This window comes from Homalodisca vitripennis, unplaced genomic scaffold, assembly GCF_021130785.1.
Source record: "Homalodisca vitripennis isolate AUS2020 unplaced genomic scaffold, UT_GWSS_2.1 ScUCBcl_4099;HRSCAF=10048, whole genome shotgun sequence".
NCBI classification, from domain to species: domain Eukaryota; kingdom Metazoa; phylum Arthropoda; class Insecta; order Hemiptera; family Cicadellidae; genus Homalodisca; species Homalodisca vitripennis.
The window spans coordinates 25081-34370 of record NW_025780210.1 but is presented as its reverse complement, the minus strand read 5'-3'; positions in this window follow the sequence as shown (position 1 = coordinate 34370).

The window sequence follows — 9290 nt, the reverse complement described above, 5'->3', positions numbered from 1 at the left end:
CTGGATGTGGATAATATTTGAATAAAGTTGGTACAAGCTCCTGAAAGAATTTTATTATTAGTAACACAGTTATAAAGTAAAAAATGATAAATATAAAAATAAATTTTCACTACTGTACTAAAGTAATGGTTAAAGATACCTTTTCAATTTGAAAGATGTTACTTTCAGCTGAGAAGATGATGGAAGTACAGAAAAACAACCCAACATTGCGAAGAGAACACAACCAAGACATCAGACGATGGAATAAATTCATTGTTCATGTTTGGTATTTTGTAGATTCTATAAATCTCTGCTATTTTCTGAAACCAAACTTAGGTTGTTTAAAATAATTCAATAATATTAATCTTAGCAGTAAAAACATTCAAAAGAAAAAGCATACAAATAATTCACGTTAAATGTACCAATAGGTTAGACCAGTTTGTCCACACCATATAACGGTCCAGAAGCCAATTGTTAATTTGGATTGTATAAAGCACATAAATTGATTTATATTGAAATCGATAAAGAAATTTTTCCTATGAAAGAAACTGATCGTTAGTTATGTTAGATTTGGTGGATATAAAAAGGAAGGGTATCAAAAGGGTTAAGAATATAAAGGAACATTTTTTCTCACATTTTATTTTTCCCAGCTTGATTACACAACCAACAGACTGTCAGACACATAAATAATAGTTATATCACTGTCCAGCCACTTAGATAAAGGAACTGAAAGTACACTTTAAGGGTCTGTATATGGTTAGCTGAAGCTGGTGCAAACATTTATTTACACGTTTGATGGTTGGTTTTATGTGATTCAAACTATTATTTCATGTTTTAACTCTTTTTGAGACCACTTTGGCACCCACTAAAAGTAGCATAGCTGATAATTCATTCCTTTCTTAGAGTAAATTTCTCTATCAATTTCAAGAAAAACCAGGTTTTGTGCTTATACTAAGCAAATTGGCTCTTGAACTATATTTTTCTAGAGATGTGGCTTGTGACATTTAGTTTTCATTACTTTGGGCTGTAAATGGTGAAAATTCAATCACAATTATTATTGTCAAAGCAATTTTCGAGAACATTTTTGTTGTTTGATAAAAATATGGTCTTTAATAAAAAACTAAAATGTTAAAAACTAGTGTACAACTATTTATTAATTGCACAAAACCCAAATTCTACCAAAACAAATTTGCTGGCCACTATTGGTACTAACATACACATACAAGAATGAAATAATGTAACAAATCATGTTTAGAGATCAATTTGAATACACGAGGGGAAGAGGAGATATGAGAGGTAAAAGATAACAGGTAAAAGGACAAACAAGGGTTAAAGAACCAATTGGAAAAAAGGAGCCTTATTTTTGTAGGGTATCAAATGTTCAAAGACTCTCAACTTAGTAAATTTGGTGAAAATATAATGAATTTAAAGGCAAAGAACAGTGACAAAAGGCAAAAAAAATCAACTTGTATTTAGGTGTCAAACGGTTTAGCAGTTGACTAGGGAGTTGAAGAACACAAATGATATAGAAAAATTAGTTATAGTAATGATACATACTAATGACCTATTATGAGACAATCATGTAAAAAATATCTATGATGGTTATGACAGACTACTACTTAACTTGAACTACAAAACTGTTACTTGAGAAGAGTGAAAACATAATTTTAGTGACGATTCCACTTATACCTAAATTGGGAGACAAGGATACATGTCACTTAAATAAACTCGAAAGAATTAATGATCATATATAAAAAGTAAAGAAAACAATGGAATGATTACAGTTTTAGAAATAGCAGAGAAATATTATAATCATTATGACCATAAAGATGTAATATAAAGTTATATGAGAAAGAAAATTATTATAAAGGAAAATGGTGTGAGGATTTGATACACTTAAATAAAGAAGGCTTGACAATCCTAGCAAATATAGGATTGTTTGTGTAAAAGACAAACTGAGAAGATAAAAGAAGAAATAAAAAATGAACAGATTTTTGAAAATATTAAAAATTGTGAGGTTAAGGAAAATGAGGACTTAAATAAATGTAAAAAATATGTTAATAAAAAATAAAGATATATTTTCAGATGAACAAGGCTGCATAAAAAATTATGGGGGATAATTAAATATAGTCGATGAGAAACCATTTGTGGAAAAATCGTATCTGGTATCTTATTCAAAGAGGGAAGGAGTAAGACAAGACAAGACAAGACAAGACAATTCTTTATTTTCACATTCATCAAGAAGGAAGTGGCGTCAAATACATATTATCTTAAAAAATTTTTCCCAGGTTTGTTGTCATTAGCTGCCTAGGTCTTCACATTCTCTGCGAGTCGGGCTCTCCAATTCAAGAATTCTTTTACTGAGTAAAAGGGTCTCTCTTGGAACCAGGAGTGCAGGCTTTTCTTCAACTTCCTTCCTTCCATTTTCTTCAGCTCATCAGGGAGATTATTGAAGAATTTTCCCCCAGCATAGGTTGGTTTTGTTTCAGAGAGAGTTAACTTGTGGATTGGCAAAGTAAAGTTATTGGCATGCCTAGTATTGTAAGAGTGAATGTCTTGGTGCTGTTGGACATTATGAGTTGTAGCTATCACAATACATTCTACAATATAAAGGCTGACTACTGTTGATAACCTCCACTCTTTGAATACCCCTCTACAGCTCTCTCTACATCCCAAGCCGGCCATGATTCTTAGAGCCTTTTTTTGAAGAATGAGGATTCGTTGGAGATTTCTTTCAGTTGAACCACCCCAAACCGCTAAGCCATATCTCATATGGCTTTCAAACAGAGCATGATAGGCTGTTATTGTGGCTTTTGTCGTGCTTATAGCTTTCGTCCTTTTTATGGCATAGATTGCTGAGCTAAGTTTAAGGAATAAGTTATTAATATGATTTAGCCATGAGAGTTTGTCATCAACAATGATTCCAAGATAATTAGTTGAGCTGACAGATTGAAGATTTGGTAGATCTGAAATGTCATCCTTCTTGTTCCCAAATGAAATTTGTTTCGTCTTTGATTCATTGAAAACCAGGTCATTGTTTCTACAATAGTCCATAGCAATGTTAACAGCAATGTATGAATTTATTTCTAGATTTTCCACTGAGCTATTGGCAGTTAATAGCATAGAATCGTCAGCATACATGACTAAATTACTGTATGAATGTAAAACGTTAGGAAAATCATTAGTAAATAATATAAAAAGTACAGGCCCCAACACAGATCCTTGCGGTACACCACATTCCATTGACAGGACCTCAGATCTAGAAATTGTAGTAATTCTTTTTATGGTCTGAGGTCACTTCTACAACCTGGCGTCTTCCTTCAAGGTATGCTGAGAAACCATGAAAGTGCTGTTCCTTGGATTCCTAGATGAAAAAGTTTTCTTATAATCAAGTCATGGCTTAGACAATCAAATGCCTTACTCAAGTCAAGTTGCACTCCCACTACATTATTTCCAGCCTCGATATTGTCCACAATGTGCTCCAACAGATCTACTATTGCAGTCATGGTGGATCGTCCCTTAATAAAACCATGCTGTTCCTCTGTCAAAAGGTTGTTCAGTTGAAGATGCTTGAAAAGTCTAGAGAGTACAATTTTCTCAATAATTTTGGATTCAGTTGGAATTAAAGATATTGGCCTAAAATTTTCTATGTGGTGTTTACTGGATTTTTTGTGAAGAGGGATAACTTTGGAAATTTTCATACTTGAGGGGAAAGTACCATGCAGAAGAGACAGTTGTGTGATATGAAAAATCGGTACCGCTACTTCATTTTTACAAAATTTTAGAATTTTTGAGGATATTTCATTTAAGCCAAAAGAGGATTTTGTTTTTTAGTGAGTCTATTACTTTTACTTATTTCTTCAATTGATGTGGGTTCCATAGAGGTCAGTGGCATTCCAACAGATGGGTTCTGAACAAATTGCATTGTTGGGTTGATGCACAGGTTCTGTTTGAGAGTTTCATCAGCAATAGTTGAGAAATAGTTGTTAAAATGGTTGGCTATATCTATCGTCAATTTTGTCTCCGTTTTTAACTATGAAGTCAAATCCAGAAATTGTGTCCTTGTGCTGATGATTTCTCTCGCTGTTTATGATCTCCCAAACAGCCTTTATTTTTGTTAGCAGCGTTGTCAATATGAGCAGCACTAGCCTCTTGTCTTAAGGTCCTTAGTTTTAAGTCGTAAGCCTTCTTTAGCTGCGTAGAAGTTTGTTTATCCTCTTGGCTGCCAGAAAGACAATATCTCTCATTTGCTTTAAGAAAATCTTTCTTTAAGCGGAGAGCTTCTTCGTCATAGCATGGTCGAGCTTTTGTTGCCACAACTCTGAATTTCTTGATTGGACAAGTGAGATCTAAAAAGTATGTTATTGTCTTCAAATATTGTCTGTAGGCCTCTTCCACACTATCTTGTTGAAGTACATTAGTCCAAGATTCCTCAGCCAAATATCGTTTGAGATTTGTTTAAGTTCTCTGGACTTACATGTCGATGAGAGGAGGTAGTGGTTTTTTTTGATTCAACAGACAGAGGCAGATAACAAAGTTGTCCGAAATGGTCACTTATACCAGTATGGAGAATTTTCACTTGAGATTCATCAATTTCAGCATTTGTGCAGATAGCATCTATGGAGGACTGATGACCTTGAAATACTCTGGTCGCCGAAAGTTGGAGTCGTGTCATGTTATGGGACAAAAGAAATTCATCAAACATAATAGTTTCCCTAGTAGGTCTTAAAATGTCAATATTTATATCCCCAATCAAAATAATTCTGCTGTGAGTCGGAATGTTATCCAGAAACTTTATGAAGGACCTCGATAGCTTCTGCTGTGATGTCAATCAGATTATTAGGAGGCCGATATACACCTATCATATAAAGTTGTTCTTTTCCAGAAAGTTTGATAGAGGCAACTGTTACTTCACAGACTAGGGGTTATACTGAGATGTTCCATTTCCAAACTTGTAGTTTCATTCTCTATTTTGTTACTTTTGTAAATTGCAAACCCCTCCTTTAATGTTATGCACTCTTCCAAATGCGGAGACCAGAGTATAACCATTTAATTGCGTATTTATGATGTTATTTGCATGTTGTCCGTGTTCTGTGACAACTACCAAATCTGGCTTGAGAGAGGATAATAAATGGTTTAATCTCTCCACCTTGAAAAAGCCAAGATGGCCGACAAGTAACATTCAAGTGAAAGTGACCTCTTAAAATAGTGCAGTATTAGTAGTGTTCTAACTAACAAATATTCACGAAAGTGCTCACAACATTGCAACTATGAATTTGTAAGTCAATTCCATCATAACTTGTGATAAATACTTACTTAATTCACCATAAAAAACAAAACATTCTCAAGCACGTTAAGAAGACCTTCAAAAACTTAAGACAATAAAGTAATTATTAACTATTATATCCCTTTCAACTATATATTGAAGCTCAGTCTATATTTTATTAAACAGACATTTAACTTTACTTACATATTTTCAACAATATCACCATTACAAACACTGGTTGACAAAAATCACCAAACCTGGTGTGACGTCACAACAGCCAACTCACTGCTGTTAGCTTCCAACACAACACCAACAGACAAACAACTCAAATAAGTGGAGCAGTGAGCGCCGAGAGCATCAACCTGCAGTGCTGACAGCAGCGTCTGCTGACAACTGACCTTCCACACCTGTCCCACAAACTGCCAGTGCTGTATCTAGTTGACCAAGTACCCTGCTGCAATATTCTTTCTACTTCATTTGACAATTTCTTTTAAAACACCTCATCTTTTTACATTGAAACAATAGGAATCAGACAAACCTAGCTGAAAAAACTGTATACCAGTTCGAAGATGGCGGACACTCAAGAATAACCAGGAAAGTGCTCCCCTTATTTGACATGGAATTTGATTAACCCTTAAAATCAAACAAAATTATACCCTTCTTAATATCGACCATAAGAGCCATATTGGCAGGCCATTTTATTGACAATCCATATTTTTTCATATTAAATGAGTCTATCTCAATTAATAGGACTTATTTTATGACAATAGGAATTAGCCAAACCTAGCTTTAAAAAACTGTTACAAAAAATAAAATTTAACAACAGGAACCAGGCAAACCTGGCTGAAAAAACTGTATCTTGCACTTTAACAAACTGACAATAGGAATCAGACAAACCCAGCTAAAAAAACTGTATTTTCCATTTTAACACTTTGACAATAGGAATCAGACAAACTCCCGTTGTCCAATTTTGGCATGATCACTGTTATTTCCACTGAATGAAATTTTCATTGACTAACATATCTATTGACAATCCTTACTCCCCTAGTTATTAGAACTCAGCATGCCTTCAAAATATCCATGTGGCGATTGTGACATAGGAGTAAGGTTTTCAGGAGTACAATGCACAGGCTCATGTAAAAGATGGTATCATGCTGGATGCCAAAATATTTTGGAGAAAACCCTGAAAAAATGGACTGCTCATGAAATTTCAGAATGGCAGTGCCTCAAATGCAAGGGAAGCCAATCTCCAAAGCTAGACAAAATAAACAGTGATCTAAGCCCAACAAAAAATCCAAGCATTTTTCCCACTACTTTTGGTAAACGTTCTGACCATAATAAAAATTTAGAAAACTCAAACTCCTTCCAAATCGATTCAAAATTAGAAGAAGTAAAGACAAAAGTTATGGACCACGGGATACTAAGAGATCAAGACTTGGAAACGTCTTTAACATTGGCCGCTGAAGCTGGAACTATTTTGTTGCAGGAGAATATAGAACTAAAGAACAACGTCCAAAATTGTAATAGCCAGATATCTGTACTTGAAATTAAAACACTAGGCTTGGAGGCAAAAATCGAGGAACTCACAGAATTGGAATCCAAACATGTTCAGAAAATTGAAACTCTCCTTAACAAACTAGAAGACCTAGAACAGCAACTCGAAAAATGTAAAAAGGATAAAATTGAAACAGCAAACTATTTTTGAGGAATATGACCTAAAACAAACCGAAATACTTAATAATTACGTTAATAAAATAAATGAACAGGAAAAAATAATTTTAAAATTAAAAAGGGTAGCAGAGGCCTCCCACATCCATGACTTAAAATCTTTCAATAGTAAAAATCCTGAAAAAATAAACACCACCTTGTCAAATCAGTCACAAGCCAACAGTCAGAAATGTATCTTTAAAATTCTATAGTGAAGCAGGAACACAAACACATGATGCCTCCACAACCCCAAACTCCTCTTCTTTCTTGATAGAGCTTACTCAGCTGAAGAAAAGGCAAGATGAAATGGAGCAAACAATCAAGATGCTACTAACATCATCAGCAAATTCCTTAAAAAAGCTTCCAGACAAAGAAAAATACACAGAGCAAAGCTCTAAGAAACGAAGAAGAAACACTTGTAGGGGTAAAAATGTGTTTTAGCATCTCCCTACAGGTTGCTAAGGCTAAGAACAATGCAAATAATGCAAACACAAATACCCTAACACACGACCTGAACCTGGAAACACGGGGCCACAAGACAGCCGAAAGTATCAAACCATCTCATTTGACAAAATCTCTCAGTGACAAAATCTTAAGTGGTGCCACCGATCAACTGGTAGAGAACAGCCAAGACACCATAGATAGAGATAGCCAAACATCAACAAATGCATCGCCCGCTTACAAAACTTCTACAGAGAACCCCAAACCACTGACAGAGAACTACAACACAAATACAACGGAGGGAGACAGACAAACCCTGACAAAAAAACTGAAGATAAGTGAGTCAGACCAACTGACAACTAACAGCCAAGCAAACATAACCGAGGGAGACAGACAAACCCTGACTAAAAAACTGACTATTTATAAAACCTTGACAAAGACTTCAAATGAGCTGACATCGACTGCACAAATGGACACAATAGCAAAAGGGGAACCAAATCTCTTGACCAAATTGACTGAAAGCAGACCAAAAATTACAGACAAAATGCTCAATGACTCACTTAGTGATGATGATGAAACGGAATCATCCGAAACAAGATCGCTGACCGGAAAATACATCTCAAACTCATCAATCAACACCAACACTGGCCGCATCTCCTACTTAAACCAAGAGGATAATGCTAAACTTAAAGCAGTAAAAGCATTTGCTTTCCCCCCAGAGGAAACCCCCATATTGACTACTCAATACATATCTGACTCAGACCTGCCACAAACCTGTGGAATATATTTCCTCGATACAGATCATGCAGATTCTTTTAGACCCTCATCCCTCTCACAAACAGAACTCACTAAAATTACCCACAGGCTTAAAAATAAAGACACATCTTTCAATAACTTTATCACAACACTAGACGAGCAGGGAAAAGTACACATTGTAATATGCTTCTCGACAAAACAAAAGAACTGGAAGAAGAAACTGTTTCGCTTTTTAGAACTAGCAAATGACTGTATAAAGTTCTCCGTACTCTTCTCAATACAACTGGAAGAAATCTTGGAAGTGATACAACTAAGCCAATCCAGTATTAGAGAACTTCTTCAGGTCATTCTCCAATACTCAAGTAACGCATACCTACACCGTCTGCGCCTATACACACAAGACAAGAAGCTCAAAAAAGTCATAGACGATATCCTGGACGACACAGCTGACAAGAGTCAAAGAAAAATCGCAAGACTCTCTCCAAAGACAGACGAGCCAGTATACAGCACTTGGAGAACAGCTCAAGGATCTCTTCCACAACCAAACACATACAAAACTCCTAATCCAGCAACATCAAATCGAGTCGACTACATGCATGCTGCCATGGAAGAACAGAAAGAACTGTGGAGATCAAAAGAAAGGGAAATACTTGAAGACCTGAGTGCAGTATACAAAGAATATGATGTAAGCCATCTATACAAAGAATCTGTTACCCTGCAAAATTTCTGTGAAAAAACAAACAATAACTACGCCATTATTAACCTACAAACGGGGGTGGGAAAACTTCCTAACTGAAACAGATTCAAGAAAATCCTACCAATTTGGAGTTGATGGGGCGTGACTCGTAAAGCTCTTGAGAAATGAGCAAAACAAATACACAGCCAGCCCAGACAGTGCTCTCACCAATAACAACATACTAACATCTGACGACACATACATCCTAAATGACCTTAGACTCTACAACAGTGTTAAGAACACAGATATCCCCCACAACCCCTGATATCAGACTTAACCTTGTTCAAGGAGTACCAGGATGTGGAAAAACAACTTTTATACTTAAACAACTGCAGACCTGGCGATCTCGTTTTTGTTCCCAACCAGAGATGCAGCCCTGGATTTCCGCAAACGCTACAATGACTT